This window comes from Manduca sexta, unplaced genomic scaffold (genome assembly GCF_014839805.1).
Source record: "Manduca sexta isolate Smith_Timp_Sample1 unplaced genomic scaffold, JHU_Msex_v1.0 HiC_scaffold_3784, whole genome shotgun sequence".
Classification (NCBI taxonomy): domain Eukaryota; kingdom Metazoa; phylum Arthropoda; class Insecta; order Lepidoptera; family Sphingidae; genus Manduca; species Manduca sexta.
The window spans coordinates 1-10,128 of record NW_023594890.1 but is presented as its reverse complement, the minus strand read 5'-3'; the positions used below and the strand labels follow the sequence as shown (position 1 = coordinate 10,128).

Genomic DNA, 10,128 nt, shown 5'->3' with positions numbered 1-10,128 from the left:
ATGTTTTCCGTATAATTTGGCGTGATGTTTATAAACAGAGATTTTTTTGAATCTGTTTAAACGTCGAGATATTTAATATCGCCAAATAAAATAGGTGGATAAAGTATGACTTACTTTTGACGTATTAGTACGCGTTACAATTTTTATACAGCTACAATATCTTAGCCGTTATCGCAGAATTTAAATATTCTTAACACTGATCTCATCAAACGGTCACGGATTCGATCCCGCACCACTATTCACACATATCACAAAATTCGACACAATCCGTTCCACATCGTTAACACGAGTCGAGGACGGTAGTCCTAGAGTGAAATTAACATATTGGCAGGGCCTCCGTGATAACGACTGAAGAAAGTTTTCATCCGCGCGATCAGTGTAGCCGGGTGGCATGCGACAATGTGCACTTTGCTATCTGACACGGGGCAGGTGACGTCACCGGTTATCTTCGCAAAGGGTGCACGACGGCTGCACGCGAGTGCACTGCGTAAACAGCATCGAGAAGCAGAGAGATGCGGCTGGTGTGGCTAGTCCTGTGTGTGGCGTGCGTAGGCGCAGCGGACGGCGCGCGCATCCTTGCCGTGCTGCCCACCAACACCAAGAGCCACTACGCTATGTATGGCCGGCTCATCAAGCGCTAGCCAACAAGCAACACCAACTCACCGTCGTGTCCCATTTCCCAATGGTAAGTTACAATTCAGTGGATAATTGTTGATTGATCATTGCGTTTTCGCTAAAATCTCGTTCGACATTAAAACCTGAATAGATTTTCTAAATGAGTGAACATTTTATACATCCCTAACTTGTATATAATTAAATCATAATATGGGATACTCTGTAGAAAAATATAAGAAGTGACAATTTGATAAAATCCTTGAAAACTCTATTCATAGCTCGGAAACTTTTCTAACTCGTTTTCCACGAAATGTAAAAAATCTTCTGTGAAAACTGAAACTCCATTTTTTTAGAGATATAACACGTGTTGCTATGCAGTATGTTTATAGATATAAGATTTTTACTTTGTTTTGACTTTCCAACTGCAACACGATTACAATAGATAAATTGTGGCTAATATGTGATATATATATCCCATTTAATATGATAGGGCGAATTTAACCTATAACAATTAAATGACATTGTATTATTTGCATATTACTTGGCATAAGTGTAAACCTTGGTGGCAAGGAAACCACGTGTATTATATTAGTGAAATTTATTATTTCACAAATCGTTACAACATCGTCATTGACGCTGTAAGGAATTTATAGGCATAGTAACTTTGAAATTACCATAACTGTATTTCCGTGGGTCATAAAAAAACACTTACAATTTCATAAAAATTCTGTCATATCATATGGACTATTGCAAGTGAAGCTTATGGCAAAAAAAAAATGAAGTTCTGAAACTTGTCCATGTTGAGCCTATTTGTACCTCTAGATGAGAATATATTTGGAGGTTAATTTATAAACTCATAGGCTAATTATTTATGTTAAGTTAGATAGAAGGACTTTTACTGAGTCTATTTTTCAAATCAACCAATTTTATGGTTACAATAAAGTTTTTATGGCTGTGGTTTATGTAGAAAATTTACACATATTTTAAAAAAAATTCAAGTTGGACTTTTTATCAACGTAACCGGAAGTTAATACTCCAGATTCATTTACTCTTCATCTTATTTTAAAAAAGGAAAAAAGTAGTAACAGGTCTTCAAATCAAAAAAATATATTCACCCTCATATCAACTAAGTATAACTACGAAAAAGCTGTTTATGAACGAATTTCAGAACCATACGTGTTCTTCGCTGTCTGCTTCACTTGAAATACCTCATTTTATATATCTGCATATCTATAATCCGGCAGTCATTTCGTAAGATCACACGTGTAAATATAAGGGAGTCCAACTGAACGTCTTCCATACTCCAAGGTGTAAACCAACTTTATGGACTTGTAGTGCCAATGCCAATTGCCCTATGTCCTACGAGATACTTATTATATTCCTCGGTAATGCTTCTACGCTATACATTTAGGGCCTTACTAATACTTGCTGTATACATCTGCCATAGTTCTATAATGTTCTGTCTCGGTTCCTCTGACAGTACATGTCATTTAACATAGCAAGACAAGACACTGAATAATTATTAAAGACGTCCAATGTTTATTAGTAAGGTGGATACAGTAAAACTCGTGAATCTGGATTTTTCAAACTGGCGACATACATTATAATTTTTATACCATTGCATGCGACAAGACTGGAAGCAATGGAAGATTATGCGATAGAACGCATATTGAATCTAACGGAACTGCGAATTAGTTTTGTATGACACGAGTAGCCTTAATGGACAAAGTTGCAAATTGAACTACATTCCATTATATATGGTTAGTGGAAATTATATATATCATGGGGCTAACACGCGTGCCCACATAATGAAGTGTTGACTATGATACGAATAGACAATTTATGAATTCGATCTGTGTTGCAGGGTACATATTTAAAAACGTTGCGCTTATTGAATGCATTCAATTAGTTTGTACGATATTAAAAGTTGTATTGATACGATGAAATACTACTAAATATTCCAATGATTACTGTTAAGTACTTCTAGAACTACCTGTACATTTGTGTTGTACCATATATCGAGCCGAAAATTCTGACGGTTTCAAACACTTACATAATATTGTGCAATTTCAGTTTTTACATAATATTAATAAATTACATTTGCATACCTGTTTATTGTGCAATCAAAAGTATTATTATCAATCCGTTTTCAAAGAAGGAATAAGTAACTATTTTTATCAAGAAAATAAACCATGTGATATAATTCATTATATTATATGTCATTATATGGCGACAATTGTTACGTTTAAACCTTCCCAGCCACGGCATAAAACCCATTTCCATGACCAATCCTAAGGTGTATTTAAACTATTTTTGTCATTAGTTTATTAATTACAACACATGAAGCGGATCTTGATGTAATTTTTATCACGTAATAATTTGTACGAAATGTCACAACAAACATTAATTGTAAACAATTGCATGCGAATTATCATACTCTTTCAATACCTTTGTCATAAATACGTTACTTACACGAATTATTGAATATATATTAACATGATAAGGGAGTCACATTGACATGCATTCAAAAATAAAAAAGTGAAGAGGTTCATCGTTATAAATCATTGAAGATATCATAGGTGAGGGAAAAATTATAATTATTACACGTATGGATTGAAGACATTATAAATTGTGTAGCTCTATATAAATTTTAATTAGAATGTTGTAAAACGGTTATATGGTTAAAGGATCGTAAAATAATGAAAATATTGCCATATCGTCCATATACCAAGTGACCATTTCTGGCCGGGGATGATATGCTCCCAAAATGTTGTTAGTAAATCGTCTTTTATCCTTACGTAAAAGAACGATTATTAACAAACATTGATCCAACATGTTATCAATAAAACCCTTTATCTTTGTCATTGGATAACCTAAACCAATTTTTATGTTTCAACCTTAACCTGGAGGGTCTTTGAGCATACCGCACACGACAGTCTAACGTTCTGCTAAAGTTCTGTGTTCACTAAGTGGGAGAAGTAATATTTCCATATCAGCTATAACAGTTACATAATGCACCTTTCTGCGCGAGAGCTGTGTGATACCCCCGTTATGGAATTCTGGTAAGATTCTTTGCTATTGTAGCGATATTCTTTAGCTGTCGAATACACCATTAACAGCAATTCAAAGGGGTTATTACACTAAGAATTTCTGTTGCCAAGCCTAAAGTCGGTAGGCAAGGTGGACACACCTTCGTTATTATAGTTTACAAAGTAGTTAATCTTGCCATTGTTCATAGTTATACTATCCAATCATTATGTAATAAATTTAGGTTTTACTTTATATATTAATCAGTTCTTACGTGCGAGATGTCAATGAACTTGTATCAAATTGTTGAAGGGTGATTACGTAATTCATTGGTGATATTTGCATGTTTTCATGCAGAACTATTTTATACCTACACACACTAGTGCGATTAATGGCCAAACAATAAAAAAACACAAACGTGCATACCTAAGTCGAAGATCTTGGTGCGCGTGCGCATTGCGTATTATATTTAATACTTTCTACTATTTCACATTTACTTTTGATTTATTGGGCTGTAAAGCTATATTACTAAGATAATACGTTTAAATTTATCTTTATTCTAAATTTAAGTTATAACAACTGCAAGCGTACGTTGTTAACGATGATTCAAGAGAACTTTGAGTATACATATAAGTTACCAGCTGAGTTTTGCTTTTAAAGTTAGTACGGAATTTAATATACTCGGAAAGCGCTTATTGAGGTTTTTTTTATTACTTGGCTATATCCTAAATGCATATTGAATACACATGTTACATTACGGGTAATGAATACAAATTTATCAGTGTGAAAATCGTGCGACGCGCCCTTTCACCTTCTCTTGTTGGGTTTTATCAGTGCCGTGTCGACGCGATGTCTAACTAAACATTGTAAGCTAAGCAATTGATGTGGGGATGTTAGCCGCCTGCCAGACAGTCTCGGCTCTGGCCGTTTGCTCCACTTACACATGTCATTGTATTGATTAGAATGTTACGAGTTATGTTTCGTGTTATATATCGTAATTATATAAACAATCAGTTTTTCACTAAGTACACTTAATACATTACGGTAAATTGCTCAATTGGAAATAAGAAATGAACGCTAGGATCAGTAACCGATTTCGAATATTAGATTCTTATCTTAAACGCATTAAATCATGGCCAATTTAGTATAAAATTGTCCTAATCGCAATTTGCTCTATTTCTAATTTCTATTATTCCAGAAAAATCCACCGCCGAACATCGATCAAATCAGCTTAACGGGGACGATACCAGAAATCACGAACAATTTGTCAAGACAGCAGCACTCGTTGAAACCAGACTTCATCCGAAACTTAGAACAGATCATGAAGGAATGCATCCACGCTTGTGAGATGGTGTCGCATCTTCCAGCGGTCAAGAAGTTGTTTAATTCGACTGCGACCTTTGACTTAGTTATTGTCCGAGAAGTTTTTGGAAGCGATTGTTTTCTACCGGCTGGCAGAGAGTTTAACGCTCCCGTCATAGGATTCCTTTCGAGTGTTCCTTTGCCGTGGGTCAATGAGCAGCTTGGTAACCCTGAAGGGACAGCGTATATACCATCCTACATGGTGGGCTACGGACAGCACATGAGCTTGTGGGAGAGATTCTTTAACACGTTCGCTGTGATCACTGCGAAAATGTTGTATGTGTATAAGTCACAAATTCCGTCTCAGGTTAGTAACGGGACTCTGTTTGCTGAGGTTGCTTTTTATGAAGCGCTATGACGTCTAGCGCTTCATAGATTCTAACTAATGTTCATGGAAAGGCGTGGGCACAAGGCAAGCGACTTGAAAGCGTCATCATACGGACGTGTGAACATAAAAAAAGATTTATTTCTTATTTTGCAGTCTATAGCAGATCGGCTGTTTGGACCTGGTGCTAAATTGGATACTCTTGCGAAAGAATATAGTCTAGTCTTATCTAATAGTCATTTTAGTATAAACGAAGTAAGACCACTGGTGCCAGCTTTGGTTGAAGTTGGCGGTTTGCATTTAGACGAAACTCAAACATTGTCACGGGTAAGTAGTTTTATATTGGTTATAGGCAACATTTCTATAGACTTAAATGTATTATTAAACAAAAACAAGAACAAAATAGGTATAAATATCGGATCAATATGTAAATAATGAACATGTTGTGAAGAAATTGATAATAAAAACCATTCAAACACAATGGAGAGTGAGTAAATAGGCAATTAACCCATATTACATTTGCTTTAGTTGAGAATTTGCTATCAGACCGACCTAGGACCTAGACCCAACCCGCACAGATACTGTCAAATGAATTTGATTGTTATCGCCAAAAGCTCATAATTTGATAATTATTATTTTATAATCGAGTCTTAATGACATGGATGAGTTTATATCAGATAGAATCTTGACATAATATCGCGGGTCAAGAACCTACGCCGTTTATGTCAACAAAACTGAATTTACTTAAATTTGCCAAAATTAAGGTACGTAAACATCAAAACCTATAATTGCCAAAATTGATTACAGTGTAGTAATAATTTTGTCACCAATATTTTATAAGAGAAATAAAACCGTGAAAAATTCCGAATTATAGTAAATTTTTTGGATGTCTAACGTTCGCGTAAACATTATAAATCATAAAGTAACAAAACCTTACAAGAATATTGTTACAGTTGATGTATTTTAAATGTTTGATATATTATTAAATTTATTGAATAAATTCATTGGGATAAAAAAAAAATTCTCGAGATATCTCCTCAACTGATTTGTAAATAAACTTGGCGGAATTAGCCCGTAATTAATATTTTAATATCAGGAGATAAATATGGCGATAGACTCATCAACAACGCTATAAAATAACAGGTTAATATTAATTCGTATCATTCAATCGTAGCAAAGAACACGAATGTAGTTTGCTAACAGTTGGGGATGGCTAGTCGTGAATATATTATTGGCGGTCACCTTATAGGCAGTTCATATGGCAATAGGAATTGTTACTAATAATTCTAGGTTTTGGTTGCTGTGCCGGCTTAGAACGAATATGACGTTAGGGATTAGGTCCACCGGTCGCCTGATCGTTTCCACCTAGGTCGTAAGGCCGGTGACCCCGACATACCGCGCAGTCACCCTCGTGTGTGGCTAGCAGTTGTAGGTAACGCAATTACCTTCCGACGACCAAAAAGCGCAAAAATATTTATTCTGATAATATTTTTTCTTTGCCAGGACATGAAAAAACTGCTCGACGCATCAACAGATGGCGTTATCTACTGGAGTTTCGGGTCCATGTCGCGAATTGAGACGATACCCAGTGAAACATTATCGCAAATATTTGAGGTGATATCGGAGATGCCCCAAACGGTGTACGTAAAAGATGAACAGAGGGATGCTGGCGAGGAATCTCACCGTGCCTGATAACATCTACACTATGGACTGGATACCACAGTACGCTACTTTGTGTGAGTGTTTACTATGTGATTACTACATACATTATAACCGGTTAATTGCCATAACAATGTATTAGAGTAGGTATAGTTATGCAGTCCACGTAAAATTTTAATCGCATTATATTATATACCATGTTTTGATTAAATAATAATTGCTTAGGTTGGTGATTACGATTATCGTAATGTAAAGTAGTATTAGTCATTAACCATATCGATTGTTAGCCAGACCGAGGCGATTTTATGTAGAACGTAGCGAAACAACTCGACGAAATCATATTGGTCGTTAATTTATTTATGTATTTTTTTTTTATGTTGGTGGTTTTATAAAGTACACCTAGACGGGATTAGAGATTTGGCTGATAGCGCTATAAACTTATCTCGCAATACGTCTTGGGATGGATACACAAAAAAATATATTAAATCTATACGCTCGATAGATGGTGCCCTCTGCCTGACGCTTCGGAGCTAAAAGCTTGAGTTTATACAAAGTATTTGGAAAAAATATACTATCTATTTGTAGGTCATCCGAACGTGAGGCTGTTCATCTCCCACGGGGGATTGTTGGGAACACAAGAGGCGGTGGCGTGCGGCGTGCCCATGCTGATGGTGCCGTTGTACGCCGACCAGGCTCTCAATGCGAGAGCCATGGCGGACAGGGGCGTGGCGCAGATACTCAGACTAAAGGACGCCGACAAAAAATGTGGAGAAGCGCTCTACATGAATTACTTGCTAATCATAAGTGAGTTTCAATATTTACTTATAAAAGAAATTGTGCTTGGCATATTTGAAAATTTTCAATCAAATACATTTTTTATTAAACGTCAACACCTTATATTTAATGTAATATTTCTCCGCCGATAGCATTTATAAATTTTTTTTTGACAACTATTTTGAATCAACTTTGTACGATTCAGATTGGTTAACCATTAATATATTTATTGAATGTTTTTCCCAGATACAAAGAAAACGCATTAAAATTAAGAAGTATATTCCTGGACAGGCCGATGCGTCCGCTAGACGCAGGCGTGTACTGGATCGAATATGTATTAAGACACAAGGGTGCGCATCATCTGAGATCACCTCGCGGCTAGATCTCTCTCTGCCGCAGTACCTGTTACTCGACGTGATAGGACTCAGCATACTCGCCACGATAACAACCATATACATACTGCACAAACTATTCAGATATCTGTGCACGCGGTGCATCAAATGGTGGCCAAAGAAAACTCATGTTCGAAAAAAGACTGTTCAAAAGAAACATCAGTTTCTTCATGTGCATACTGTGGAAGTATAAAGTGAAAACTAACTGACCTCTATGAATGCAATTTAAATAATGTATTATAATAATATAGATGTAAATAATATTGCGTAAGATATTTATAAAATAAATATTACTTGTTAATGCTGCCTTTGATTGCAATATATGAGGAAAATGGGTTTGTTTAAAAAGGGAATTATCATATAAGGCCTGTTATATTATGCAACATGATAACTTGTTACATCAGTTAACCCCAGCAACACAGGTCACAACACTTCACATTGCTATTATATATAAACATGGCTTTTTCAAGGGTGTAAAACACCTCTATCTATACTTATATTGTAGGTATGTATAATGTCAACAAATGTACAGTTATTAGAAATATAGATAATCTTTTATATAGATATAATATGTGTCACTAGCTTTATTAGGATTATAGAAGCTAGCTTTATAAGAAGGCTAATATATGTAACAAAGTATGTCATAATATATAAGTTAATAAGTTTTAATGTTAGTTAAATTTACTATGAGAATTTGAAGTTTCTTTAAAATTAATTAAAACACAATACTCAGTCTACTGTCTGCATTATGCATCAATAGATTAAAAAGAATTGAGATACAACAAAAAATTATATATTTTGTGACATGTATGTATGTGTTGTATGTATAATGATTTTGCTATGATGATGCTGCTATTAGAGATGAAATGGACGTCGGTAACTGTCTAGTAGTAGTGGTGATAGTCTAGTTGAAAATGGAATGGTTTAATTCAAGTATTTAGCTGTATACTAGATAGTTGTGTAATATCCATCTAACATACACACATCACGCATTTATCCCAAAACAGCGTATGCATGTCGGTTGCAACCAGGGGCCCATTTTTCGCCAAGTGTATTCCGTCCCATGACTTCATAGGGGCGGGCCTATCGCCATATCGGGCACAAATTCCAGACTCCGGGCTGATACTGAGCACAAAAACCCAAACATCACTTTGTACGACCTGGAATTTGAACCCAGGACCTCAGGGTGCTGTTGTAACAGGCATGCAGTACAACTATGCTACTGAGGCAGTAATTCATCTAGACAGTAAATATTATGTTAGTGCTCACAGTATATAATCTAGATTTGGTAAAACTGTTATATGTTTCAGTTGTAGTAGTGTGTTAATATAGTTATAATTTTTTTTAAATTACCAGTACAATACAGGCTCTCCAAAGTCCATGTCAAATCTGAAGTGGGAGAACGCTAGGGGTGAGCCGTTTTTCTTTTTGGCTATGAGGTACCATGCATGGTCTTCTGTCATTTCTTCAACCTTGCGGTCACGATTCCAACCCCATGCACATGTTTCATATCTGAAAATAAATATAGTTTTATTTTTATACAAATAATGATATTGTAAGCTCAGTTATAAATTATAGGATACTGAATTTAAAATAAGTTTTTGTGGTTTATAGCAATGAGAATCATAAGCAACTAAAAAAAAATATGAACTGTCAGAATATTTAACTAAAATAGTATTGAAAGTGTAAAATTATCAGGGAAATTAAGATATAATAGACAATAGTAGCATTTTAGTTTACATGTATTGAGTAATCTTTAATTTATAAATGCAAAATTTGTAAAGTAGTTCGGAAAGTATGTAAGAGTTCTTAATATTATTAAAGCCGAATTTAGCAACTAATAGCCAATTGGTCATAAGAAATATTAAACAATATATCTTACAAAGATTTCATATTCCTCTCTGTAAGGTCTATGGCCCATTTTAGTACATTTTTATCCAGCTCGGTGACTTTCTGTATGTACATATCGACTTC

The 10,128-nt window shown here is 35.2% G+C and overlaps 1 pseudogene; it reads left to right on the top strand.

Annotated features, from left to right (window-relative positions):
* The first annotated feature begins 504 nt into the window (after positions 1-504).
* Positions 505-8,438, top strand: LOC119193227 (annotated as a pseudogene).
* The last annotated feature ends 1,690 nt before the right edge of the window (positions 8,439-10,128 follow it).